The sequence below is a fragment of the Astyanax mexicanus genome, chromosome 11 (assembly GCF_023375975.1).
Source record: "Astyanax mexicanus isolate ESR-SI-001 chromosome 11, AstMex3_surface, whole genome shotgun sequence".
NCBI lineage: Eukaryota > Metazoa > Chordata > Actinopteri > Characiformes > Acestrorhamphidae > Astyanax > Astyanax mexicanus.
In genome coordinates, this window is record NC_064418.1 from 24268480 (window position 1) to 24295479 (window position 27000).

At 39.4% G+C, this 27000-nt stretch overlaps 1 protein-coding gene across 3 annotated transcripts in view; it reads right to left on the reverse strand.

Moving 5' to 3' along the window:
- nck2a (NCK adaptor protein 2a) overlaps positions 1-27000 on the reverse strand; it is a 103469-nt gene that overhangs the window by 54103 nt on the left and 22366 nt on the right. For 2 of the 3 annotated variants that reach the window (XM_049484855.1, XM_049484857.1), the window contains exon 2: positions 1803-1865. The exons of the other annotated variant lie outside the window; for it this stretch is intronic. The gene's annotated coding sequence lies outside the window, so the exon portion shown is untranslated. The remainder of the gene's footprint in view (positions 1-1802; positions 1866-27000) is intronic. 3 annotated transcript variants of the gene reach the window in all.

The following is a 27000-nucleotide window of genomic DNA, read 5'->3' on the forward strand; positions in this document are numbered from 1 at the left end:
CATCGTATCCTGCTATGAGGATTAAAAACTAAGTTTCAGTTCACTGTGCAGACTATTATATCAAACATTATATAAATGTTAAACATTAGTATGCCCCTTACAAATGTTTAACTGCTGCAAAACAGCACAGACAAGCTGCTTAGCATTTGCTTAGTTAGCAGAATAACATACTGTTCACCAGAGAACACTTGCTATTCTGGCTGACAGAAACCCTACTTATATACCCCACTATAGACAAGAATGAAAGACACTGAGATACAGAACTAACTGAAATAAGCATTAAAGATAAATATTTGTGTCTGAGAAAGTTAAGCAACTGGAGCTGGAGCAACAGAGCAACAACAAAATGTGAATAGTTATGTCATGTTATATCATGTTTGGACTAGGTTTAGATATGTTAGCTAACAAGCAAAAAACAATAGCACATACCATGTTTATGGTGTTAAATAACCCATATAGATAACACCTCAAATCTAAAATCACGAATATAACAAATAAAACCAATGTAATAGATGTTAAAGCACAAACTGTGGTTGGATATATATGTGTTTGAACTCCTTGCTATCCAGATAGGTTTAGATAAGTTAGCTAACAAGCTAAACAGCTGAGGTTCTTATCAGTTACCTGAAACATGGTTGGAAATGTAGTTGGATATATGTGTTTGGTTAAAAGCTAGATTCCAAATAAGACCATTCAGCTAACCAGACAACATGATAGCAAAACATTGTTAGACATGATTAAATAGTTTTATTATAGAGTCAAACTATAACCATAAATGTGCATCTGAGTCTTGCGGAGCTCACCTACTGTCCTGCTGTTAAAGAGCTCCGCAGGACAGTGGATAAACTCCGCGAGACAGTAAAAAGGTCCGCGCGAAAGTAGCTAAGCCCCGTGGTACATTTAAAAAACCCGCGGTACAGTAGCTAAGCTCTGCGGTACAGTTAAAAAGCCCCGCGGTACAGTAGCTAAGCTCTGCGGTACAGTTAAAAAGCCCCGCGGTACAGTAGCTAAGCTCCGCGGTACAGTTAAAAAGCTCCGCGGTACAGTTAAAAAGCTCCGCGGTACAGTAGCTAAGCTCCGCGGTACAGTTAAAAAGCTCCGCGGTACAGTAGGTGAGCCACTCTGTTTCCTACTGGACATCTCATCAAAAAAACACTGTTTTAAAAGTGCAGCATTGAATTTTCTGCATTAGCATTAGCCGCTAACCACGTTAGCGCTTTCACCGTTCAGAGGGAAGTATATTGGACTGTACCCTGCGCCTTTACAGTGTTAAAACAAGCTATGTGGGATGAACCGCTACACAATTTTTTTTATTAACACACTATAAACCAGCTGATACAGATTTTTTTATTAGTATGTCTACCCTTAGCTAGCTTGACAAGCCAACTGTTCAGAAAATATAAACTCTTCAAACTGCAGTTTTCATTTTACAGATGTCAATAACATACTGCTCAGTTTAATAGACAAGAGATAACATAACTCAGTATTTAACAGTTCAAGAGACAATTAGCCAGGTCTTGTAGTCCTTCTGGGATCTAAGCTGGCTCCATCTACGTAACACACTGCCAATATTTGCGCGTGAAGTATATCGGACTGTAGCCTGCGCAGTGTTAAAACTGTTACAGTGTTAAAACAAGCTATGTGGGATGAACCGCTAGCTAATATCACCCTGGCTTACTGGAACACTCAGGGTTTCTAGCGCTAGCAGTTAGCCGTTAATGCTAATGCTCCAGCCTTAGTGCTGGAGAAATTTGGGAATATACATGCTGCTCTAGAACACCGAATCTTGTTGTTATATTTACCTTCTTGCTCCCACACCAGAGAGAGGAGTGCCTGCGTGGTTTATTGGTGCTTTAGGTTTGTGCCTGTGTGGAAAAAAAAAACAAGACTCATCAACTGATCTGGAACAAAGAAACAAACTACAGCTGTGAAAATGCACCTTATGTGTAAATAAAATCTCTTGCAGTATCACAACAGCAGACGTGTACTTTCTTCCTGAGTTGTGGGTGTTTTTAATCAGACGTGGACGGAAACCAAACAGATCCTGAGGCAAAGACAGACCCTGTTTAGAGGCCGTTTGCACACTGGAAAGGTTGTGTCCTGCTGGTAGTGTCTCGTTGCAGAACCATCATTCTGCCTGTGAGCATTTAACCTCATACTCTCTGCAGGTCGGCTTCCCCGCTAACATCACTCCAGGCTTCAACGGCGCTCAAGGTCAAGCTCTGTATGATTCATGTACTCTTATCCGAGCGTCTCCTACCAGCAGCGATGGGTCCACTTCACATCAACAGAGAACTTCAGCACCTGTCATAACAAACAGGTCAGGCACATGTCCACTGCCTTAAACCAAATAATGATAATGAGCCTTCTAGTTCAAACACACACCCAGTATCTCAGAGTTTATTACAAAAGAGATTAAACCGATATTACAGGAACAATGTGTATTAAATAATACTATGCATAAAAAAGGACACCACGATTTCAAAACGCCACATGAGTTAAGAACACTGATCTGCACAAATGAGTGCACTTGGTCATGTTTTTTTTTTTCATTATTTGCAAACTATAAACCAGCTAATGTGGATTTTTTTAAATTATCAGCTAGCTTGTTAAGCCAAACTGTTTAGAAAATATATACTCTTCAAACTGGAGATCTGTACTCTTCAGTTTAATAGATAACATAAGTATGTAACAGTTTAGAAAATTAGCCAGATCGGAATCTGTCTTGTAGTCCTTCTAGGATCTAAGCTGGCTCCATCTATCTAACACACTGCCAATATTAACTCAAGATTTACAAAGCTTTTTAGAAAGATGCTGAAGTTTTTAGGTTGGGTAGCATCTAATGCTATTGCTGCTGCACTTTCTGTAGTATGCTGTGTTTGTCTGCTATTATGTTCCATAGATGGCAAACCGGGGTGTGGAAACAAAACTGGCAATAAAGATTTCTGCTTCATAAGGGAAATGAGAGATGAACTAAGTGGCAGAAGCTACTTAGAAGCAAGTGGTTAAACGTAGATTTTTTGTTTAATATCTGATGGCACATATTGAGTTTTATGAGTAAGTACAGAGAGTATAATAAACTGGTTCTTAAATTTTAATGTATTTAGGGAATGAACAGGATGATGATCAAAAGCAGTACAATCAGATCATTTGTTAAACATGGTGGAGGCAGTGTCATGTTATGGCCATATACCTACACCTATTATCAACCAGAATCAGGCCCACAATAACAAAGAGGTACTAAAGGCAAGATACAGTATTATAGGCTCTGAGGGAAGCCATGCAGAAAATGGGGGAATTGGTAAATTTTAAGATCCCCCTGAATCCTTCAGAAAGCTCCATACCCTAACTGTTCTCCAATTCTCCCTCCAGCAGCTACAGCCATGTGAACAAGTCTGACTTCAGGCTCTTCTCTCACACACAAACACACACATATCTTGCTGATGAGATGCTAACGAATGAAAACTTGGAGCAGCCTGGAGGTTTTTGCCAAGTGTGTCTCAACCCACTACTCCACTGGGAGAACTACACTCTCACTCTTCCCCTCAGCTATGAGCACTATGGGAAACCAGTGCATGCTCAGAGTTTAAATATATATATATATACAGCTCTGGTAAAAATAAGAGAGCACTTAAAAATGAGGAGTTTCTTTGATTTGACCCATTTCAAAACATCTGGAATATAATCAAGAGGAAGATGGATGATCAAAAGTGATCAAAACAAGCTGAACTGCTTGAATTTTTGCACCAGGAGTGGCATAAAGTTATCCAAAAGCAGTGTGTAAGACTGGTGGAGGAGAACATGCCAAGATGCATGAAAACTGTGATTAAAACCAGGGTTATTCCACCAAATATTGATTTCTGAACTCCTAAAATTTTATGAATATGAACTTGTTTTCTTTGTACTATTTAAGGTCTGAAAGCTCTGCATCTTTGTTGTTATTTCAGCCATTTCTCATTTTCTGCAAATAAATGCTCTAAATGACCATATTCTTTTATGGAACAATGTTTATTTTACTCAAACATGTACCTATAAATAGCAAAATCAGAGAAACTGATTCAGAAACAGAAGTGATCTCTTAATGACATTACATTACATTAGGTAGACGCTTTTGCCCAAAGCGACTTACAATAGTGAAGTACAATATTTCCAGAGCTGTATATATATATATATATATATATATATATATATATATATATATATATATATATATATATATATATATATATATATATATATATAGGCTATGTGTCTTGAATATTACACAAAAGTATACATACGTATTTTTATTTATATATATATATATATATATATATATATATATATATATATATATATATATATATATATATTATTCAGATGTAAACACAGACACTCTTAATTCTCTTAAACAAATCTATCCAAGAGAAAGAAAACGCCAGCTTCCCATGTAAACATTTTCAGGCACACAGAAAACCGGTTTTCACTTCAGTTCAAAAGTCACAGCCTGAAAGGCCATCCAAATAGAACAAGCGTCTACAGGTTCTGCCTCATTCCTGCCTGCTCAGACGTACAGTGATGATGAAGCACGGTGCTGCGATTCAAGCGTGAGATTAGAAAAACACAGAGAGTGAAAGAGAGAGAGAGAGAGAGAGAGAGAGAGATAGACAAAGGACAGGGCCAAACAAGGCCCTTGTGAACAGAAAGGGCTGAGCTACATCTCTGCTGAGGAAGATTGAAGCCATCACTTTTCCAGGAAGGGAACAAGCCTCAGGTAATCAAACAGGGCCTGTGAACACATGTCCCCTAGAAGAAACAGGCTTGTTTAGAAAGAAAGTGAAACATAAATACAATATTACAGTGCCACCTTCACAGCCAGGCATGTGTGCACTCTTATATTACACATTTTTATTTTTAGTTATTTTATATGTCTTTTAACTACCGTTTAAAATCAAGGTGTGACTGAAGTATAGATTTTAAATTATTGTTCAAAATGAATCCTTCATAAATTTTTAAATGTCAGACAGAATATGTACCAACTTGTGGTCATCAAATGCTGGTTTCCAAAAATCAAGTAGACAATGCGCCACAACCCTAAAACACTTTAGAGATAAAGAAACACATTTATTTATAGAAATGCTTTTAAAGAGATGGGTAGGTTATTTCAGACATATTTACTTTCATTAGTTTTATTCATACCCATTTATATATATATTTTTTTTCTACTATTATCATTTGTATCTTATTTGTGCTGCCTATTCTATTCTACACTTAACTTACCTTTTTCTTTTGCTGCTTTTATTGTTAAGCATAGTTTTTTTTATTTGATGCTGTAAAGCACTTTCAGATGCACTTTATGTATGAAAAGTGCTACATAAAGTTGTTATTAATATTAAAAAATATTGCTTTAATTCTTTAGGAACTGAATTTATGATGAAAGCAAGGTAAACTGGAGTGTAGGAGCATAACTAAAGGTTTTTCAAAAACGTATACTACATTCACTGTCAAACATGATCAAGGCACTGTTATGGAATAAGTATGTACATTATAACTGTCAGTGGACCTGGGAACTGGTTTCTATTATCTATGAGACACATCAGCGATTTAGATTCCAGTTATAGAACCCACAGCATCTTTAGTCTCAGCTCTCTGCTTTGACTAAACTGCTGTTTGTTTGGAGATATTTTAGTGTAGAAATGCTGAAGAGCAAGGCAGCAGAGCCAGCGTGCTGGGAGAAGGAGGTATGACTCCATGTTCCATTTACAGTTAAATCATTTTAATCAGCACCTGCTGATTAGGTTTCACATCAAGAAGTTCAAAACTTAACTGATAAAGCTGGAGCATCTCCAGCCGGTAACTGAGTAAGCTAGTGGCTTTAATGGATGTTTAGGTGTAATATTGCTTGTTTGTAGGTATTTTATTGTGACCTTACACCTTCACAGTAGCAGACAAATTATTAAAGTCGGGATAAAATCACGAGAGTCTGGCTAGAGTTGAGCTGCAGTCCAGATGTTGTCGCGTTATCACAATCGTTCAGTGTAAGGTGGTTAGGAAGTTTTAGTCAGTTGGGTTCGCGTCCTGGGGTTCAGATAAAGGTTCAGATATATAGATACTTGAACAATGTCAACAACCAATTGGAGAGCTGCAGAAGGCCGAAATGGCAAGAATATATTTCAAGATTAAAAAAAAGAACACATATATTTGTCTTATATACTTTTTACTTTAACATGTACAGTATTTTAAACACAGCACTTTAAAGTCAAGTCAAGTCATTATCAACCGCTTTATCCATTAAGGGTCGCGGGGGGGTGCTGGAGCCTATCCCAGCCGGCATCGGGCGGAAGGCAGGATGCACCCTGGACAGGCCGCCAATCCATCGCAGGGCAAACAGACACAGACAGACACACAGACACATCCACTCTCACACTCACACCTAGGGGGCAATTTGTATCCGACATCCAATTAGCCTGAACGTGCCGTCTTTGGACTGTGGGAGGAAACCAGAGCACCCGGAGGAAACCCATGCAGACACGGGGAGAACGTCTTGCTGTGAGGCGGAAGTGCTATCCACTGCGCCACCGTGCCGCCCCACTTTAAAGTCATTTTATTTATTTAAAGGTATTTAATTTTGCACCACTTTGTCTTATTGTGCAGTGTTATTTTTTGACACAAACAATTAAATAAATACACATCACTTTGCTATACAAGATTGTAGCAAAAAAAAAAGGGGGGGGGCTTATAGGCAGAGTTGAACACAAAATGTATTCTATTAAAAATATCAAGAACTAACAAACAGTGTGGCAGAAAAATAAACTGTTGATGGGGACAAAAGTTGTGAAATTATTTTATTGTAACTAAATATGTAATATGTATTGTATGTAAATTCCACCAGAGGCCTGATGGGAAATAATCTCAGAAAGAATAGTTGCAGATGCAGTCTTGCAAATAATGATCCACATTCTTTCCAAAGTAAAAAGTCTGTGATGAGTCTTTAGATGTGGGAGGGTGTCAGGCTTTAGTCTGTTAAAAGTCTTTTCAGAGTTTTTTAAAGTCCTGTAGTGTATGGACATGAGTCTGAAACTGCCGAAAATCAACAATTACAGTGTGAGTAAAGCCAGCACTCTGAGGGTGGAGGCATGACTGTGTCAATTGTGTCAACTGTGTGCGACAAATACTGATCTGACTGTAAAAAAGAAGCTCCATTCAATAAGGCCAAGAAGCCAACATCTATTTTTCACTTCACTTCGAGTTGGAAAGACTTTCTGAAATAACCCCTACCAACAGAGAACACTGGGGTTTAATAAGAGCTGCAGGAAAGTCTCATCCCAGTTTTGTTTGTGTAATCAACCATATGAAAAATAGGGTTCCGAGCTCAAGCATATTAAGCAGCATTTCAGAGCTGGTTTGGCACTCATTCATAATGTAGCATTTCCCCCTAACGCAATCTGCATTCATGATATCTGAAATTATTTACACACAGCATGCCAGATGCACTGCTGAGTCCATGCCCAATTAAATTCTGGCGCGAACGACATGTTGCGCATCCACCATAAACCCCTCGAGCGGGTGGACTAGTTTCCTATCTCCTCTCCGCTGCCTCGCATGCCACTCTCCTGACAGACAGCACGGAAAGAGGAGCAGATCTGCTTAATTTCATTCCCCCAGTTCCAGGAGACGAGCCCCTGCGAGAGGGCCACATGGAGGTCTGTATCTCCCGCTCATTACTCCACATGCAGTGTGTACCCCAGTTGGAGCATGTCAGGCATAATCCGAGGCAGTGCAGAAATGTGGGTAATTTCTTTAATAGGCCGGCCTGGGCACAGCAGACCTACCGTAGCTTCTCCTCCCGTAGGCTAATCCTCAGAGAGAGAGATTCCAATACAATAGCGTGGAACATTTATTTGTACACAGATGTAGAGACAAGACAGAGGCTAGCAAGAGAACAGCCATGGGAGAATTTATATCCCAGGACTTGGATGGAGGAGAGGTATAACAAGGCTGGCCCGTTTCCCCCCAGTCGTTTCGTGTTCTCCTCCCCAGACTTCTGAGCGAGAGCCAGGTTGTGCAGCGACTGCAGTCTCACACTGAGAATGTCCTTCACCTTCCCTTTGTACCATGGAGCGCTCACTCTGCTCACTGTGCTGAATAATTCCCTTTGATGAACACCCCCAGCCCCACCCAATGCTCTCTCTCTCTCTCTCTTTCTCTTTTCACACACACAAAGAGAGAGCGAGAGTTACCCCTCATGCATAAAGCAGCAACCCTCAGAGTACCTGACAGATTTACTGGACTATGAGAACTCTTTTAGCAGGGGAGAATAAAGCCTAGATATTATATCAGGTTTGGCATTTCAGTTTTCCACTTAATTAGAATGACCAGATTTTGGACACAAATCAATATAATCCTAATGAATTGGAATTAATCCACTTAGAGGACAAACTAGGGCTGGACAAAATAGAAAAACAATATATAACAGATGGATGGGACATTCAACATTTCTCAATCCACAGTGTTACAAGTGTACTAGCAATACATCATAGATGTTCGTTGACGGGGTTTTATTGCCACTTCAGCACATATTTAGCTATTTTTGGAATACACTAATTGGATTTATATGTTCAAACAGAGCAAAGTTGTTTAAAGGTTCTAGCACAATAAGGTAAATTCATTTTGCTAGATATGTATTAAATTAGGTGTTTGAGGTGAAGATGCGATAAGATCTTCCCTGGTGTTTTTTTTTTTTTTTCAAAAGGTCTTTTATGTTCTTTTCTTGGTAGTAAGATTGTCTTATATGGTTACATACAGGACAGTGGATGAAGATGTGTTTCATCCTTGCACAGTTGACAATATGGTATTTCATCATTAGTTATTAAGTGTCTTTGTGTTAGATTTGAGTGACCTGTGCAGCACCTTGTGTAGATTGTCTCATTTGATCTTGAGTTGTGCTTGTTGATTGTCTGTCTTAACAAAGGCTGAATTTCATGCAGTTTATTGTTAAGCTCTTGGTCCCACTCGTCTTGCCATTTGGATTTGATGAAGGACTTTATAACGCAAAAAGTGTACAAAGGTGGATATATCATAGAAGGTGTGGAAAGTGGACAATGATTGTGACCGACGGCTTCTGGAACTATTCCTGCAAACAGAGCTAAGTGACTCTGATAGGAATCATCCAGACATCCACATTTAATGCAAAACACAGCATGAAAGTGCAGTGTTCCTTGGCTTTTATGTGACATGGCAAAATTCATGGGACAGGAACCAGTATTGTCTGTACTATGTATTATGGCAGTGTTTCTAGACTCTCCTTTTTTTTTTTTTTTAATGAAGCACTATATGCATCCCAATTACTGTGTTATATCCAGGCAGTAACTCTCAGTGACATTCAAGTCACATATCCAGTTAACCACAGGGAAGGAAAAAGAAAACAACAACAAATAAGAAAAAAAAGAAAAAATGAGCCACAGGGTAGGGCTTGTGGCCGGGCAATTATTTAGTTTAAGTCTGGTAATACTTTCCACACTCTGTGTATTCATGAACAGTCATGAAATTAAAAACATACTACAGTTTTTTGCACTATAAGGTGCACTTAAAATCCTTTAATTTTCCCAAAAAAACATCAGTGTGTCTTATAATCCGGTGCACCTTATGTATGAATTTTACCAGTCAGGATTTAAAAAGCTGTAAAGCCACTCTGCTGAAGTACAGAATTACACAGGAGCTTCAGTGAAGTTTTTCTCCAGTACTGGGACTAGAGCATTATTAGCATTAGTCGCTAAGTGCTAAGTCTGGAGCAGCATTAGCTGTTAACTGCTAAGCGTTAGACCTTTTGCCATTCAGAGGTGAATATAATTGACATGTAGGCCAGAAATAGACGTTCATTGATAGTGTGTCTTAATATCTGTTTGCACCTTTTAGTGCAAAAATATGGTAGTTCTCATGTTTTGTATGCAAAACACCATACAATTCTCTGTTATCAACATATATTGCTAAAATGCTGAACTGGAACAATGCTAAAAAAGATCATCTAAGACATAAAAAGCAGGGCATATTTTGGTTGGATTCACCACAAAATCACCAATAAATGTTTGACAAACCAGTTGTGGTAAACTTTAAAGTCTTGTTTTTAGATTTTGGTTTTTAGAAATGTTTTAAAATAATGTACAATTAATTATCATAATAATGAACTCAGAGGTATTAACTTATTAACTTGGATGTGACATCATTCCCATGTTGTTAGACGTCTGAAGTAAATGGAATATAGGAGTGGTTCTCAAACTGTGGTATGGGTACCAAAGCATCCAATGGTGGTTCACTAGATGACCTCAAAAAAAATTAATCCTGTCGTATTAAAATATTAAGGACTGAAATTAAGTTCTGTTTGGATTTAGTGCTTTAACTGTTATCCTGTATGTAAGCTACACTTCAGTCCTTCACTCTCAGAACTACCGGTTTATAATTTTCAATATCAGTTTCATTGGTCCTAGAGCATAACTGTGAGGAACCAACCGTTTCTGCATTAAAGTTAATAGCTAAATAAGGTAATAAGATAACACTGCAGTTCACTGTTTGTCGCTCATGTTGTTTTCCTCTGTATAAATCCTCAGTAGGAATACTGTATTAACCAGGAACAATAAATCAATCAAACAACTTAACATATTAACTTACAGTAGGTAAAAAACAACTGAAGTATATATGTGGTATATGTGTTCCTGTGAAAACGGCTTGTAGTTGGTACTTGGAAGTTTTAGTTTGATCACAGACAGTAAATGGTTTAAAAGTTTGAGAAGCACTGGAATACAGCTTTAGCATTGGCTTTAGAAGGCCAACATTCAAAAATACACATTATTATTCAAAGAATTCTAATGTAAATCAGTACATTTTGGTGTCAAATAAGTAGCGGAGGATGATTGTAGCTAATGACCAAACGGAGCAAGGACTGCAACAAGGCTGCAAGGACTTGTCATCTTAATAGGTTATTTTCTGCTCAGTGGGTGATGTGCCAACTTGTTAAAATGTGTTTAAAATGCATTTTAAATGCACGAGAAAACATCAGCAAAACAGAAGTAGTCATGGGCAAAACGTAAAGACAGTATTTTCTCCTCATTTCCAGTCATGTCCTGGGTTTTAGACTACTTAAGTATCTGTGCACATCCCAAATTCTTTTAATAGCCAGACGTGTAGTTCAGCTCACTTATTTAAACACATGCCACTGGGCATTCCTGATTATTGAGTCTCTTCCACTGCCAGTCTGAAAATGCAGTCCAAGAATTTACACTGCTTTTTTTTTTATACTGGCCTAGCTGAACAGAGGCAGGTGCATATGCCAAAAAGTGAGCTGAATTTTAACAGTATATAATGTACAAATAAACTTTGAACAAGCAAATATTTCACTACAGGATGACACACACTAAACACCAAGGCAAGACATGACAGAACTGCTGTTAACGAAACGTTTTTTTTTTTTCTAGAATTACACAACAATTCAACCAGTCTATCCGCTACCAGTTTTTAAAGACACTCGTCCCTGCCTGCTAGCATTCACCTCCCACTCACCTGCTCCACACAGTATCTGATGAAACCTAAAGACACTCCTGAAACCCAACATTACAAAGTCTTTACAACATGAAAGCACAGCATGAGGAGAGACGGCGTTTAAGCTCTGCGAGAACTAAAAATGGAACTAGATTTATTTAAAACAAAAAAAAAAGAGAAAAAAATAGGCAGTTTTGGAACATTCTGTGCCAACGGGACACAAATGAAAGAGACTCAATCGGTCTTACAGCGCAGACACCAAAAACACTGACATCATACAGTAAACAGAAAACACAGTGGGCAGCTTTTCTGGACTCGCCTGAAACTAAATGACACTGATGCCATTTCATCCACACACACACACCTCCAGACAAGACGTGATATTTTCTGTAGTTTTGGTTTCTGTTTAAAGACAGAAATCTTTCAAAGCTGAGGGATAAATTAATCAGTGCCAGGAAAATCTGAATGCATTTATTCTATGCCAGTTTACAGTACAACAGCTAACTGTTTGTTTGTGAGGTGAGCACATATCTAGCATCATTCTAATAAAACACCATCCATGCCCACCATACATCCAACCTGCTATCTATCCATCTTCTTATCCACCTCTTTCTGGTCGGGGTTGCAGAAAAAGCCAAAGTAGAAATACCCCCTGGTCAGGGGCCAGTCCATCACAAGACACCACAGATAACTCTTCACTTTTTAGGGCTGCAACTAATGATTATTTTGGTTGTCGACTAATCTGATGATTATATTTTCGATTAGTCAGTGATTATTTCTGCCATGCACTGCATCTCTAAAAATGATATGACCAGCTGAATATGAGATTTAAAAGGCATTTCAATATCTAGATGTTGTTTAAACATGTGAAGTACTGATACTAGTGAGTAAATATGTAATTTATTGTGTTTGGGCACTTTTGGAGACTAAGTTAAGTTGAGTAATGCATTACTGTTACAACTAAACAATTAGTCAACAATAACATTTGTAGTCGACATTTTTATATAATTGACATTGTCGATTATATTGACTAATTGTTGCAGCCCTATCACTCATACACTCAGACTTGAAGGAATTTTAGCCATATTTTATTTACCATTTGTATTTTTGGATCGAAGATCACCATGGACAGTGGGGAAAGACACTACATTCACCATAGAGGATCATAGATCAGGGATCAAACATAGAACCACAGGTTTCTGAAGCTGCTACCACCAAATATACTAAATCATTGTTACGCAAACAGACTTTAACTGTTAAAATCAAATGTCAGAACACAGTGGCATGTATTAGTTTCTTTGATTTAACCATTTATAGGTATACATTTGAGTAAATTAACATTGTTACTTATTCTATAAATAACTGACAACATTTGTTACATATTAAAAAAAAATATTGTCATTTAGAGCATTTACTTGCAGAAAATATTTTTTAGATAGGGAAATAGAGATGCAGGCACAGAAACTTAAGCATTAAGACAGAAGGAGAAATGTGAGGATGGTCCAGATTACCTGGAGATATTGAAAAAAGAGAAAAGGAGTCAGAAGAGGTTAATAGTGAAGGCAGAGCAGTGATGGAGAAAGCCCTCCATCACTGGCCTTGAGACAAGTCTTTCAGGGAGAGAGGGAGCGAGGGAAAGAGGAGGAACACAGGCAAGGGGTTGGGAATAGAGAGCAAAGTCAGAACTAGAAATATGTGAATGTAGGAATGATGAGATGAAAGGATGAGGGCTACAAGGAATATAGAGTGATATATAAACAAAGTAGTGAGAGAGTTGGGGTGGATGCAGGAAGGGAAAAGGAGACAACACATATCTAAATATTTATTTAGAAACAACAAAACTAAAGTTTTAAGAGTTCTCCACAAGTCTATCACGCTGCATTTAGGTGACTTAATCCCACTCCTTGCACAAAAAATTCAAGCTTTGTTGGCCCAAGTGATGGCCCAAAACCACCATGAAGACTAACACATGCTTCCTCCGATACATGTAAAGTCAGCCACCGCTTCTTTTCGAGCTGCTGCTGAAGTGTGCTTGGAGGAAAGCGCAGCGACTGGGTTCTGATACATCAGCTCACAGATGCCTTGTGCTGCAGACATCACCCTTTAGTGATGTGGGGAGAGAGTGCCATCTACCCACCCAGAGAGAACAAGGCCAGTTGTGTTCCCTCTGAACGCCGGCTGCTTGATGGCAAAGCTACATGAGCGGGGTGTTTGAACCTGCGACCTCCCGCTCATAGTTGCAGCGCTTTGGACCGCTGGACCACACCAGCGGCGCCTTTGTTTGATGGCTTTTGACCATCCATTTTCCTCTTGATTACATTCCAGAGGCCTTTAATAGGTTTGAACGGAAAAAATTGTGGGTTCACATAAAAGGTGCTATTTTGAAAACTGTGTATCAGATCCAGATGTAAACGCCTGAAAATAAAAGCTAAAATGTTGTTTATTTCTCGCAGAATATATTTTCTAATATTAACATAATTGTTTTTAGTCTACAATCTTAAGAAATACATGGATTGGCTTCACTGTCCCAATACTTTTGGAGGGGACTGTATAAAGTTTTAAAACTGCTGTACATGGTACAATAAAAAGGTTTGAGCCCTTGATCTTAAGGCCCTGTCCCACTGCGATTGCGTCTAAATATCCACTAAAGTACGTCCAAATTTCAGTGGACGCAGTTTAGTGGATATTTAGTGGATATTTAGACGCAATCTGGACGTAGTTTAGTGGATATTTGGACGGCACTGTCCAAGTGGACATAGTTTAGATGTTGCCGTCCACTTTAGATGCAAAAGTGGTTTTGGTACCTCCCAAAATTTTCGGAATAGACGACTAATATGGACGTAATTTAGTGGATATTTAGACGCAGTACGGATGTATTTTAGTGGATATTTGGACAGCACGTACAGGTGGACGTCGACGTCCATAAAAATATTTTTCTGCCGTCCATCGCTTTACCATCAGCCGGTCATACAGTCCAAACTCCACCCGGCGTACAATCCAAGGCCTGACCCATACAGTCCTCTCCTGCTGCCGCCTCCTCCTCCTCCTCCCGGTCTGGTCCAGCACATGGAGGAGTATGTTCTGCTGCTGCACAATCACTGCAAGGAATCTGTGGTCCATGGTTGTGTAGAAGAGAATAGATGTGCTCTCTCTTGTAGCTCAAGAAGAAATGATGATTCACTAGAAAAAACAACCATATATAGTTGGAAGCCGACGTCCAAAAAGTGGAAGTTGACGTACAAATTTGGAAGTCGGCGTCCAACTTCAATTTAGACGGAATATGGACGTAATTTGGACGCAGTGCGTTTATATTTTGAACGCAGCGCGTTCACTCAGTGGACGCAGTGTTTTCTGATAAATTTGGACGTACTTTAGTGGATATTTCGTCGCAATTGCAGTGGGACAGGGCCTTTAGGTCAAATCTAATGGGTTGGCCAAATTTTTGCATTTTTTTTTGTCTTTCCAGACAGGGCAAACCAAACTGGAACTGGATTGGTGTCGGTCTGGCTCAACTGAAACATTTTCCAGTTTGCCTGCAGTGTGAAAACACTATTTTTTAGACGGTTCAGTCTTTTGAAACAATTTTTGTACCAACTTTTACCAATCAGTGATCAGTATAGGGAGACAGAATGTAGGAAGGTTCTTCAGTGAACTGAGCTCTGAACCCAGGGAAGCCATTGAATGCCACTGTATATTCTGTTTTTTAATATGATCTGATTGAAAGCTACATTGCTCAGGTCACAGATCAGGTTCACTGAGGGCTTTCACAACATGAAAGACCAATGATTCCGAGGTGGCATTTGGGCAAACACCAACATGCATTTCACTGTCAAACTGATTCTGTGGTTTAGACAGCAGCACTAGCTGTTGGCACCATCCTGCTAATCATTGAAGGTCAGGGCATTTAACACATCAGGTTCACTAGCTGAGAAAAGGCTAATAAAAAAAAAAAAAGAGCACAGCACACAGAGCGACAGCATGCAACCCCGTCCTATCAGCCCAACCAGCCTGGCTCTGGGGAGGAGCCAGAGGGGGACTGCAGGGTGGCAGTTACGCAATCACTGTGTGTGTCACTGTTCTGGACAGTTCTGGTGGCTCTGTGGATTAGAGACTATGGGAGCACAGAGGAAGCGGCTCTTCGATAGCAGATCGTGTTCTGGACTCCTAGAGGGCACAGTCTGGCAGTATGTCCACGCACAGCTTGCCTGACTGACTAGATGCTCTGCTTCTGCTGAAACAGCAGAAAAACACTCACGGTCTCATCTCTACACATCCATATATCCATTCTAATCAAATTACTAGCTGATCTAATTAAGCACAAAAATAATTATGTAAAAATACAGAATCACTGAATCAGATAAATCTTTTTAGTACGATGATCTGAATTTGGGTAAAGGTTATATCACAGGCATTTATGACCGGAGGTCCGATACAGCCTGATTAGTCCCTGCGTGGGTGGCCAACATGGGCGTCTGACAGCAGACGTAACATAACAGTGTTTTCTCCAAAAGCACTAAGCTCTCCAGTGAAAGAGCTCTAATATGATTACCATAACAACCACCTAGTTACACCACATCAACCGCCATACAGCCTACATCTATCAAAAGCAAAGCACCCACATAGAAACAACAGATGATACACACCAAATATTCCACAGCAGCCACTTAATAAATTTTAACTTTAAACTAACTAGAAGTGGGAACCACTGAAGCTGCACAACCACTGTTGCTGATAACAGTCTGGATGGTCCTTTTAGAAATATTTTTTAAAAAGAGAAGCTCTGGAATATGGATTGAACTGATCACAATTCTGATCACAATTTATTTCACATGTAATGGTCCATTCCAGGTGCCTCCGAGCCCAAAGAAGACAGCACACTGCCTCAGGACTAATGATCAACATTAGGCTGTGTTTTTTGTAAATTAAGTCTAAAAGAATACTGTGAGCAGTGAGAAAAATCATGTGTGTATAGATAGTAGTATGTATGTGTGTGATTGTGCGTGTGTTTATTTCTTTTTTTATCCCATATTGTCTTAACTAGGGTTGTAGAGGGAGACACTTTAAAGCACTTTAAAGCCCCTTCTGTACATTTTAGAGATGTCTCCTGCCAGCAACCTGATTCAAATGATCAGCCCATTAAAAAGCACTTAAAAGTTGTAGAGGATTAAAACAGGAAATCCACAAAATTGTGCATGACAGCGGGGAGCCAGGATCAGGAACGAGAAACACTGAATTAACGTAAGGTAATGCAAATAGATTTCCAAATGGTCTATACACATGTTCAACCACCATTTAATGTATTTTCTATATGAACATGTATTGGTGGAGATCCAGGGGTTGATTGACATAGGGAATTGTGGTAAACTGATACGTTGATGCTGTTGTCAACTAGAACCCACTGCATGCGATCACTCAGGTTTGTGGACGGTGGAGTGGGCGGATGCCAGTGTTTCAGGGTGCCACCTTGTCTATGTTACCGTCTGGCTCTGTTTCTTTAGTTAGCCTGTTAAATTCATATCTGCCGGAATCATTAACCACACTCTGATAATGTTACATTTTTGTCTGTTCTCCATGAATCCAATCAAAACTAATCCCACCTTTCTGCTTTTCCCCAAGTTACTGAATGCCCATCTTTTTAGCCCGAAACCGATGGATGTTCAACCCTTGGATGTTCAATTCTCTTATCAACTGTCTGACCAGACGGCTGGAAGTTTTTGGATGACATGCTTCCCCATCAGCTGCCCGCCATCTAGTTTTTGCCACTAGTTGCTCACTCTCCACTACCGATGACATCAAAGTTTATATGAACTCTAACTAGGAATGTTCTTTCTGCTTTCGCTGCCAGTGTGCCAATTCACTAGGGCTGCACGATATTGGAAAAATCTGACATTGCAATGTTTTTTTTCACAATATATATCGTGATTTTAAACAATGCAGGACCAGTGACATCACAGCCCACCTCCCACAATAATCGTTTTCTGGGATTAAAAGCTATTTGCGCAAAACTGTGTTGTACTAAGGTGCACAGCTTTTGATAAGTGTGTTCACAAATACGTGCCCAGCCTTGTGGAGACCATGCGATTACGCCCACTCCTCCTCACGCTTCTCAGGCAGCAGCAGCCTGTCACTCACACGGGTACAGAGACAGCGCTGTCCACTCAGAAAATTACAAGACTGTATATCTATTACTTGCGTCAGGAATCAAAATATTGTTACATGACGTCTTTGATTTGATTACCTCAGGTGACATCACACGACTGTGATGTGACTATTGCGCATACTTAAATGATATATTGTGCAGACCTACAATTCACCTTATTATATAAGACCTATGTGGATATATAATGACTTTTTTAACATTCATTTAGAAGTCATCTAACCAGAGGAAGCCCCCCATTATATACTAGCCTTGATATAGTACAAGGTACATGTGCCTTAGTTTCTTCCAAGGTTTTTCTCCTCCAGTTCCGAGTGGGATTTTCTTTCCTCTGTTTCTCACTCTGGTTTCTGTGTTTTATGTTCAATGTTTAGTCTGATTCTCTGTCCTGATATCATATTTCTGTAAAGCTGCTTTGTGACAACATCAGATGTAAAAAGCATTATATGTATAAATTGGATTTGATATTCTATACCTCTAAGAAGAGATGGCCAATATGACATTTTATCATGATAATTGATCTTATTGTACCGATGATACAAATATGCTTTAATATGAATATTGAAGATATCATCAGCAGAACACTGACCCAACTGTACATTCTATTACAGATAGTGTAAAGCTACTGATAATGATCTGTAAATGATTACATACACTAAGGGTGGTGGCTTTTATACTGTTCATACTGATATAGGAGAATTACAGGGGTTGGATAATGAAACTGAAACACCTGGTTTTAGACCACAATAATTTATTGTCTCGACGGACAGTTCTGGTGGATACAGGAGAGTTGAGGTGCACATTGAATTCTGCCGTGATTTGGGCAGCTGTGGTGTTATGTTTTTTCGGTACAATCCGGGTTAGCACCCGAACATCCCTTTCAGGCAGCTTCCTCTTGCATCCACAGTTAATCCTGTTGGATGTGGTTTACCGTTCTTGGTGGTGTGCTGACATTACCCTGGATACCGTGGCTCTTGATACATCTCAAAGACTTGCTGTCTTGGTCACAGATGCGCCAGCAAGACGTGCACCAACAATTTGTCCTCTTTTGAACTCTGGTATGTCACCCATAATGTTGTGTGCATTGCAATATTTTGAGTAAAACTGTGTTCTTACTCTGCTAATTAAATCTTCACACTCTGCTCTTACTGGTGCAATGTGCAATTAATGAAGATTGGCCACCAGGCTGCTCCAATTTAGCCACGAAACCTCCCACACTAAAAAGACAGGTGTTTCAGTTTCATTGTCCAACCCCTGCACATCATACTGACTGAAAATATAAGATATATTTTGTGATAGAAATGTTGTCCATATTGTCCAGCACTTCCTCTAAGGGTTAAATCAGCCCAGGGCTTGTCTTGCCCTATTACACAGCAGTGCTTCTTCCCACAGTCACTGTACAGTTCCTTCCAATGCTAGATTCCGTCCCCTGTTTTTCTGGCCACAGCTCTCCATCTCTTTTTCCATCTTTATCTTCCTGCAGATGATGTCACTGTTAAACCATGTGCCAGCCCAGTGAGAGCTGGCAGGAGGGGTACAGAGGGGATTTATGAGAATGGAACACTCACACTTTCACAATGTATAAAAACGACTCTCCGCCGCTGCCTGGCTGAATGTCCCTGTTCATTTCTAAAAGAGAACTGAGGTGGTTTTAACAATAACACTGAAATGAGGGTGGCAGGCCTGACCTGGATCAAGCAGCTCTGCTGAAAGAGAGAGAGGAGTGAGAGTTTGTTCATTGCGATGCTACCCACCCCGCTGTAGTGTGCCTCTCTCAGCTGGGGGCCAGGCTAAGTAGCTGTCCTTGTTCTTTTCTCCCTGCCTAATAAACCAGCATAATGCAAATGCACTCAATATGTGACAACTCTCGTGACTTCACTGGGCAGGACGGGGGAAAGAGCTTTAGTCAGGCACCCAACTCAGTAATTACTGTTCTACTCCACTGATCCCCAGGCCACACAATTAATGTGCCCTCCAATTAGGCTTACTCAATACCCTACAAGAGTCAGGTTTAAACCGTGTTTATAAGACATACAACCGTAGGCGGTATTCAACATTGTTAGTCACCAATGTAACATAACACACTGGTTAGGCTACAGCCTCATAAATGAACAGCTCTCTGGAATAGGACTTTGTAGACTGAATATAATAAAAAACAGGCCCAAATATGATGTTTTTTTTTAGACTGTTTTTACATTGTAAAGTAACCTATAGCCAACATTTGTCTACATATTTCACTCTGCTAAACTGATATACTGATATATAAGAGCAATGTTTAATGTGACGCTTTTGTTTCATGTTTTCCAGCACTACAGGAGCTATCAAGGAGTTCCTTTGGCTGCACTTATCACCGACGATGAGTTCAAGCTCACTGTTTAATTTTTTTTTTTTTTTACGTTTTATTTTCTTCAACATTTCATGATTTATTTAGCAGATATCCTTATCCTGAGCCAAAAGTGCTTGATTGGTAACTTCACAAAAAAAATTCAACGCTAGATTGTAAGGCCGTATTTGGCTTATTAGGCCAGCTTCAGAGTTTTGAATCTGATGCGGGCCATAACCTAAAAAGCCAGTGGAGGGAACGCAGCAGAGGAGTCACATGACGGAACTTTGGAAGATTGAAGACGAGTCAAGCTGCTGATTCTGGATCAGTTGCAGAGGTCTTGTGAATCGCAGCAAAAGACCAGATAGGAATTGCAGTAACTGGTCACCCATAACTACTTAAAGGCTTTGTTCTTCTGCCAATAGAGAGACCAGTGAGTTCTGGAAGGAGATGGAAATATTGTGGTGAAGACCTGTAGTTCCTGCGATAAACAGTAGGTCAGTGTTGCTGGGGTTGAATTTCAGATGATGAGAAGTCATCCACAATGAGACATCAGTGAGACATGCAGGATCAGTTTAAATACTATTATCCCATGATTTCTGGCATGTCAGTGTATAATGATGTATTATTGTCTGATCATGACTGTCTAGTAATCGCAAAAGTACATATTGTACATAACCGAGTCCCTTCAGTATAGTTAGTCCTGTACAATATGGCCCAAATTAATATCACAATATGTTTATTCATTTTGGTCAATACAATATAATGTCGATATTGATATGAACATCAAAAAAAAAAGGTCATAGATAAACTTCCAAGTGTCTCAAAGGATCTCAGAAAAATTAATCTGCAAATTACATTACTACCCAGCCCCAAAGTAATAATATCCTCAATCATCAGTATATATTGTAATATACATTGCAGCTAACAGAACGTACAGAAAATGTACCAGAATGGTTCATGACATCATTTATCTCAGACTGTCCTGAAAGGACCCAGGGTCTGAAAGATGAAACATTATTAAACAAACAGCAGAAGCAGAGGTAGACCAGGAAGAAAAAGCAGGAAAGGTAAAGGGAGTGAAAGCAGAGGACAGTATGTGAATTCTTTGCCAAATCTAGTGCTGGAATGTGACATTTGACCAAATGGACAAACATATACTTGTACAGGAAATGAAGAGGTCAGGGAACACATCACTTCCTGTGTACACAGTGGTACGGATGGCGTTCAGCAGCAGGCAGAGCTGGATGAGTCTCTGGATGAGGTTTAGTGAAACTGTAAGAGCAAGAGCAGGAGCGAAAACAAGAGCATGATGGCTGTATTAAACAAAGGCGTGTTTCTGAGCAAAATGGCAACCAGTGCGTCCCTGTAACTGGTTCAAATAAGTGCTTTTAAGTGTGACAGATCTAACTGCCAGCACAAACACACAGAAACAAGAGACATGTCACGGTAAAGGGCAGTGCATTAATCACTGTGGGGGGAAAAACTGCAGGAGGCTTTGTAGGTGAGTGCATTTGGGACCGCCTGATTAAGCCATTGACAATACAGCAGTGCCGCGTTTAAAAGAAAAAAAAAAAAAACAGAACAGAACGCAGTGTGTATTGGGGCTGTTTGAATGCCAGGCTTTGGCTGTACTCAGTATGAAAAGGCAATTGGCTACAGGCCAAGTCTCTGGTGTCAGGCCTGCAGGTTCAGGTCAGGTCATTCACACAGACTGGCTCAGAGAGTTTGCTCTCGCGCAGCTCTCAGCGTTTCTACCCTCCTAATGCACTGAAGTTCACAGTTAGATTGATCCTTACATTTCATGTCTAGCCTTCGGCCTACGATTACCCTTTCAGGTGATTATACTTTCTTTCACAGCTCGGACAATCGATGCGCTCGCACATACTTCATCACTCCATCAGTCACTGAAATATCAGCCATTATCTCTTTATTGCTTTCTTATTCTATGAGGATTTCAAACAAGTGCTGTAAACAACATTAAAGCATGTGTCATTCCTGCTGTATGAAAAAATATTAATAATAAAAAACAATTCCTCTGCCAACACACGAGCCCCAAACCGAGGCACACAGCCAGGAGACTGTGGTTGTCTTAATTAAACACAGGGCAGATCCACAACGGCAACAGTGGCTAGCCCTGATATACATCCCCCATAGCTAAAGCTGCCCCCTGGCATCTGTCCAGTCAGTGCCCACTGGCCTATAGCTTCGTCAGCACATATCTCAACATACCAATGCAGAAAGCAATGGTGGGGGTCAGTGTTAAGGCTGACGTATACTTCTGTGTCAGGTCAACGTAGCCTGTGCATGTGGCCTAAGCTGTTGTGGGCATTTATACTTGTGTGACTGCAGTTTAACCACAAACGCAAGAATATGTAGGTGGAAAAAATCCTGGGAAGGAACATATCAGGGGAGGCGTATCGGCAAGAACTTAGCAATAGCAACTTAGAAACAGGAGAGTTGAGGTACACATTACCTCATTCTGCCGTGATTTGAGCAGCCGTGGTTTGATGTTTTTTGGATACAATCCGGGTTAGCACCCGAAAATCCCTTTCAGACAGCTTCCTCCTGCATCCACAGTTAATCCTGTTGGATGTGGTTGGTCCTTTATGGTGGTATGTTGACATTACCCTGGATACCGTGGCTCTTGATAGATCACAAAGACTTGCTGTCTTGGTCACAGATGCAGCAGCAAGACGTGCACCAACAATTTGTCCTCTTTTGAACTCTGGTATGTCACCCATAATGTTGTGTGCAGTGCAATATTTTGAGCAGAACTGTGCTCTTACCCTGATAATTGAACCTTCACACTCTGCTCTTACTGGTGCAATGTGCAATTAGTGAAGATTGGCCACCAGGCTGCTCCAATTTAGCCATGAAAGCTCCCACATTAAAATGACAGGTGTAAATTATGATACTGAGGTTACCATTTAATATATTGCACTATATTAAGAAACTGAAATAAAGCTGATATATTGTAATTAGCTTAGTTTTTTATGCCGTCATAACAGTGGGATCTAAGAGCAGAGTACAACAATGTCATATATCAAAACGAAATGAACCACTGTCTTACACCAATCTTTAAATGAAAACTAATAATTATAAATTGATACTGTTTTCAGTATATTGCAATGCATTGATATATTGATTTTTTTTCTTACACTTCTAAAGCATAGGGTATGCAGCTACACATGCACAGCACTGATTAAACACAGAAGCATAAATTGGCCTTTAGTGACAGAGGGACAGAGTGGGATAGTCAGAGAGAGAGAGGGAGAAAAGAACAAAAACACCCCACTGACCTCTACACATCTTTAGGAATTACCTCTGAGTAACTAACTCATAAATAAACAAGAGCAGTATTGCACCCTCAGCAAAGATGCAATTCACACTGCAGCACACAGAAACACACACACACACACACGCAAGCACACACGCAAGCACACACACACCAGAGTCAAGGCCAGAGGGCTGTACAACTCTGAAAACACAGGGGGCTACATTGCCCAACACAGCTAAAGGCCTCTGAGAGCACATGAAAGACAATGGGGGGTGGGCAGCTACTAGTCCAACTCACACAGCACTCAGTGGAATCTAAATTAGCATTAAGGCTCATTGGGGCACCGCTAAAAACATCTGAACCCTACAGGGAGTAAAATGTACCTACACTCTAGAGGGTGTTCTCTAATGCAACTATGTTATGTTTATGTCTATGTCTACAACACACTTTATTTCTGCTGAAAAAAAAAAAAAGCCTGAATATGCTGTTACACTTCAAACCATCAACCATCTACCCGAATTCCAAACCTTTAGATTCTGATATAAAGGTATTCCACTCAAATAACATAGCCTATATTTTCAAAACAAAATAATATTCTGTTTATGAATCAGATTCTGAATTTAGCTCAAGTTTGTTTTATGCATTTGCTATAACAATGATTACAAAGATGGAATATTTTAATCAGAAATTCCCTGTTTTTGAACTTTCCTCTTCAAACAAAAGATGTATACTTTAAAACAAGGTGTGCAGAGTAGCAGAAAACAAACACAACACATGTCAGGTTTCCCACATTATAAAAAAAAAAAAAGTCAAAAATTGTGGTAAAATTTCTAGGTAACAGTATAATTAATATAACTTATTATCTATTTAAATTACTAGCTAGCAAAAGAAACATGACAATATTCCTACTTGACTAATAAATTAGATGACAAATAATGTGGTCCTTGATTTTAGCCAACTAAGTCGATCAGCTGCTGCACCCTCCAATCTAATCTGATTTCTTTGGTTGCTTTCAACCTGTATCATGCCAGTCATTTCCACAGCCATGTTAACACCACTTAGCCAGGGAAACAGCCTATCCCAAAGTCCACACTGTCGTTCTGTAAACTGGTGTGTGTTCAAGGGCCTTGGTCAATACATTAATTATTTTACAATGTTACAATGGAACCAGTGGAATTTATTTGGTAGTAAGTGAAATGTCAGTTCTTGAAGTGCTAAAAAACAAGACAATGGAAAATGATAAAGATCTAAGTAGCTTTTTAACAGATGTCAAATAGTGATGGCCTAACATCTAGGCCAGGGCATCTCCTAAACAGTAGATAGATCTTGTATTCTGGGTATGCAACGGTCGGAATCGAGGAAGGACCACCAGTGAACAGAATTCATAAAGCACCAAGGCATTGCATTAATCTGCATATAAAGTTTAGACAAACCTGTGTAGTCCATGAATTACTGAAAAACTTAATGTTGATTTGTTGGCATGAGGGAGACCTACGCAGCTCTAGGGAGGTGGGCATAATGTTACGGCTGTTATATGCATATTTTGTGAATTTGATCCTTTATTCTGCATCTCCTCTAGGACTGACTGTAATATATTGTTACAAATATTATATCACGATGTTATAAGGCATTTTCACTTCTATGATATTCTGATAAAATGCATTAGTAGCAGCGGATTCTTAAAAAAAACGCAATCCAATCACAGGATTAGTAAAGTGATTTATATATAAAATTAGCTACACTTCATCTATCATTATCAAGAACTAATTACACTCTCTGTAATGAAACGTGAACTCTGAGATTAGTCCATATTCAAACCAAGGCAAAAAAAATAATAAATCATTTTGAAAAAAGCAGCTTTATGTAATTACATTTACTTATCATCATTACAGATTTAGAGCATCTGAGAATCCAAGCATCTACACACGGTTTAACAAAGGATCTATTTATAGATGAGCTGTCCAATCTTATTCACAAAGGGCTGCTGTGGACACAAAGTTCCATTCCAACAAAACAAAAGCAGAACAGATCGATTGTTTACAGACTGAGAGAAATTGATTAAGCTATTAGAATCAGGTGTGTGCTCTGACCGATGTGCAATACAAATCTTTAGGTCCATCATCTCTTTGTGGATTAAACTGGACACCCCTGATTTAAGCCAATAGTAGAAAGCTTGCAACAACAACAATCAGTTTGTACTGGTTAAGTATAAGTGAACAGTACATTTTACAATTATCTTTTGTAATTAATTAATATTATTTGATATTTCAAACAGAAGTATATACATTGATCATGAAGTGTTACTTCAGGGGACAGCTTGGGAATTCCCACACCTTTCTAAGTTATAAGGTATTATCTTGTGAACGAGGCTAAAAACTAGCCAATGTGATCATGACAAGGTGGTGTAAATTATTAGCACTGGAGTCAGGCCTGACTGTGGGTGCCAGATGGATGAAATACTACATTTCCAAAGATGTGATCCTCATTGACATGTGTGTCCTGGAAATAAGTCATAGTAGGCATTACCACCCACAGCAGACAGCGCAGTGAGTGATGATGATGATAATCCTCATGACCAGCAGGATCTGGCTTGTATTGTCCATGCAAACAAACAATCACAAGACTGGTTCAAGTCAGATCCACATTCACTGCAGAAGGCCCCACACATATTCCCTGCAGGTCAGTGCAGCATTTTAAAGCTTCTATTAAAATTCAAATAAATTATTAAAAAATCATGCATTGTGATTTCCGGAATTTTTTTTTTAGATTATATGTCTCACAGTGGACATGCACCTAAGATGAAAATTTCTACATGGGAGAACTTGCAGGGTGTTCAAATACTTATTTTCCTCACTGTATTTTTTTATTATTATATTTTTCTTCATAATGTTTCCCATTTTCTGGCCAATATAAACAAATTTCAAGGCCAATTGTGCTCTCTCAGGGCTCCGGTAGCCGATGGCAAGCTACATGAACAGGATTCGAACTGGTGATCTCCGGATCATAGTGGTAGTGCTTAGCTCGCAGGAACACTCACAGCCCCTGGCTTACATGTATTGTCATATTTTTGTTCACAAATAAAGAAACAATGTCATAGTGGCATAAAAAATATTTATATTATTTCATATTTTGCCACTTTACAACCACAAACTTATGCAAATGTATTTTATCCAGTAAAAATCTTAAAAGTTTGATGTTTAAAAGTTTTCAGTATTAAGTATATTAATACTTAATAGAGCCTTCTTTCACCACAAGCGTTTTGGGGAATATCTCTACCAGCTTTGCTTATCTAGAGACTGAGATCTTTGCCCATTCTTCTCATTCTTCTTGCTAATTAGCTCAAGCTCAGCCAGGTTGGATGGAGAGCATCTGTGTGAACAGCAGTTATCATGTCTTGCCACAGAAGCTTAATAGGATTTAGCTCAGGATTTTGACTGGGCCATTTTAAGACAAACATTCTTTGATCTAAACCATTTTACTGTAGCTCTGGCTGTATGTTTAGGGTCATTGTCTTGCTGGAAGGTGAATCTTCTTCCCAGGCTTAAGTCTTTTGCAGCCTCCATCAGGTTTTCTTTCAGGACTGACCTGTATTTAAATCCTTTCAGCTTCCCATCAAGTCCCTGTTGACCAGTTTCCCAGTCCCTGCTGAAGGTTTACCAATGGGGATGGTGTGTTCTGGGTAGTGATCTGTGTTACTTTTTCCACTGCACAGAGCGATTTGCATTTAGG